We start from the raw sequence: 3482 nt of genomic DNA, 5'->3' as shown, positions 1-3482 counted from the left end.
CATCCTCTGTCCTTCCACTCTACTGTGTATCCAGGCATAACTCTGTGTTATGTAGTGCCGATATCTCGGTGGAGACCTCCAAGTGACGCGCCCCGCTCCCTTGTGTCTGCGCTCTGTGAGCTGGCATGCAGTTCACAAGCTTTGGGCAAGGGGGCTCGAGGTTAAAATACACAGACACACCAGACAGAGAGACAGTGACACAGATCATCCTTGAATTCCCCAAGAATGCCCCCTTGATTGTGTTCAGGGGCAGATTATATAGAGATAGCCATGCCTCAGCCAAATGCACCAAAAACCATCCTCCTGCCATCAGGAACTCCTGAAGGTCTCATGGTCAGAGCAGCTGTAGGAACTCAGATCAGGAGATTACAAGAAATTCAGGATCTGGGGTCTCACCGAGCTGTAAGGTGGAGGCATGGTGGGGTGGAGCAGTGGGCTCCGACTCCATCAGGATGGGGTATATTTCATCCAGGCCGGTTGGCCCGGGCTGGGACAGAGGTCCAGGCCAACAGGCCTTGTGGCAGTTGTGCTGAGCTTCTGCGCCCTGAGGCCCCATGCTGGAAGTTGGCCTAGTGTTCTTGCCTCATCAGTCCTCGAGGCTGGTCCTGGCGTTTGCATGTGTTGCAGCCCCTCAGTGGCCACTGCTTGGAGTCGCCACAGCTCACAGTCCACTGCAACATTTCAGGAGGTCTCGAGGATTCAAACCCCATGAATATCAAATAAATCCTTAGGCTTTTTTTGTCTTTGGAGACAAAAACAGAACCTCTTTTCCAAAACATCAAATTCTTAAGCCCATATTTTAAAGTCAAGATACTTTTCTTAGCAGTTCCTAGAATCAAATGTCTTTCTCCAGTCCAGAACACAAAAGACAACACAATCCACATATCATACATCTGTACACATTTATCTTTTTAAGCTATATACATTATCTATTCCCAATACAGATGTCCCCTTTGGCTGGGGAAAACCCTGTTTGCTTACCTCTCTTTCTTGGTTGGTTCCACTTGCTGCCAAACTGAGCAAAGGATGTCAAGATAAACACATATACCCCAATCCACCCTCGCCTTCTGAGGGTGACCTCTCAGCGTTCCCTAGTTCCCAATATCTCGGCTAGGACCTCCTATTGATGAAATCTCGGTGGAAGACCTCCAATTGCTGCACACCCAGTAACTGAGCTCGAGCAAGGGGCTGGAGGTTAAAATACACAGAGAGAGAGACAGCAACATGGTCATCCTTGAATTCCCCAAGAACGCCCCCTTTATTGTGTCCAGGGGCAGATTATATAGAGATAGCCACACCCCAGCCAAACCCACCAAAAACCATCAGGAACTCCTGAAGGTCTTGTGCTCAGAGCAGCTGTAGGCACTCAGATCAGGGGATTACAAGAAATTTAGGATCTGGGGTCTCACTGCTACCAACAATGTAGCTCAGAAGCAGGACAAAAGTCTCTGAGTTTATCTTGAAGGAATTTTCTGACTACTCATCCCTGAAGCACCTACTCTTCTGTGCTCAGTTATGTACCTGGTGACCCTGCTCGGAACACTGCCTTCATGGCTGTGTGCATGTGGGATCTCTGTCTACCCACACTCATATACAATTTCTGAGTAATATTTCCATTTAGAGAATCTTCTACACATCTACTTTTGTGCCTCTGATGCTGTTCCACCTTCTCTCATCCCAGAAGACCATCTTCTCTAATGGCTGTGACATCCAGATGCATCTGAGACATTCCACAGGCTCCACAGAATGCCTGCTGCTTGTCATCATGGCCTGTGATCACTACCTTGCTATTTGTCAGCAACGCAGGTACCCGTGCACATGAGCCACACGTTTTTCTCGATGCCTCCAAGAGTCTTCTGGGTACTCTACCTCTTCAGGTTGGTGACAGAAACAATCATTGCCATGAGAGTGCCATTGTATTGCCACCAAGTATTCAGACACTTCACCTGCAAGGTCCTGGATGTGCTGAAGCTGGCCTGTGGTGACACATCAGTCAGCAATGACTTTGTCCTTGTGGGTGCTATCCTTCTGCTGCCTCTACTCAAGTACCTCATTTGCCTTTCCAGCATGCCAATCCTGGTCACCTTCCTGAAGGTGTCCTCAGCCAGTAGGCCCTGCAAATGCTTTTCCACTTGCTTGGAGTACCTTGCTGTGGTCCTATTTTTCTATAGCATCATCATGTTCATGTACATGAAGCCTTTAAACATAAAGGGCTGTATCTCTAACATGGTCTTCACAGTCCTCAGCATTGTGCTCACACCCATAACGCAGGCAGTGATCTGCAAAGATAGGGATCTTGACTTTCTCTCTATGTCATCAAATGCCAATACCAATGCAGAGTAGATTATATAACTATGGGGACCTCCACTGCAGAGACACAGCCTAAGTCTTACTAAAATTGTCAGTTTGACTCCCCAATTGTTCCCCTGTCCTGAACTTGCCTGAGCTAGTACCCAGCACCTTAATCTGATCTAATCTCAAGATTTCAGCCTTGGCCAGGCAGTGGTGGTGCATACCTTTAATCCCAGCACTCGGGAGGCAGAGGCAGGCAGATCTCTGGGAGTTCGAGGCCAGCCTGGTCAACAAGAGCTAGTTCCGGGACAGGCACCAAAGCTACAGAGAAACCCTCTCTCTCGAAAAAAAAAAAAAAAGACTTCAGCCTTGGTTAGGTTCATTCATTCACATCTATAATACCAGCATTTGCGAAGTTAATGCAGATTGATGGTTAAATTAATGTCCTCTTGTGCTACATAGTATGACCAGTACCATGAAAATAAATAGATACTAGACATTGTTATTGCCCTTCTTAATGTGTCCTCAGTGGGGAGCTGGGAGTACCATTTTACTATTTAAGAGTGCATCATTTCCTGACTGACAGTCACAAATGGCTCCTCACTGCTCTCAAGATGAAAAAGATGCTCATCAGCAGGACCTCACAGCTGCCTGCATGCCTGCCTAGATCCCAGTCTTCTCCTACACTTTCACAGTCACACACAATTGACAAATGTGTGTTTCGATCTTCCCTAAACTCCCTACCTCACAAACACTTGTGTTCTCCTTGTGAGGCAGTTATTATCAGCACTCATTCAAGAGCAGTTGAACCTTCTTTTCCTTTAGGCTCAAAGCCATTTTCTCCTCTCATTATCTCCCTCCTGTGTCCTTGGTTTCTAATATTTTGTTTTGCTCATTCCTTCTTTATTTCCTTCTTTTTTTATTTTTCCATTCAAATATTTACACTTCCTTCCCTCCTCCCAATCCCCTCCCACTCCCCAATCTACCTCCTCCCTCCCTCTCCCTGCTTGAGAGAGGGCAGGGAACACTGTCATGTGGGAAGTCCAAGGCCCTCCCCCCTACATCCAGGCCTAGGGAGCTGTGCATCCAAATAGACTAGGGTCCCAAAAAGCCAGAACATGCCATAAAACAAGTCCCAGTGCCTTTAACAATGGCTTCTCAGTCAGCCCCCATTGTCAGCCACATTCAGA

General features: G+C 47.2%; 1 pseudogene; it reads left to right on the top strand.

Moving 5' to 3' along the window:
* The first annotated feature begins 270 nt into the window (after positions 1-270).
* On the top strand, positions 271-2343 carry LOC121443847 (annotated as a pseudogene).
* Positions 2344-3482: the final 1139 nt, after the last annotated feature.

This window comes from Microtus oregoni, unplaced genomic scaffold (assembly GCF_018167655.1).
Source record: "Microtus oregoni isolate MIOR12 unplaced genomic scaffold, Mior012 000113F_ref0000058, whole genome shotgun sequence".
Classification (NCBI taxonomy): domain Eukaryota; kingdom Metazoa; phylum Chordata; class Mammalia; order Rodentia; family Cricetidae; genus Microtus; species Microtus oregoni.
The sequence above is the reverse complement of the archived record's forward strand: the minus strand, read 5'-3'. Positions and strand labels throughout refer to the sequence as shown.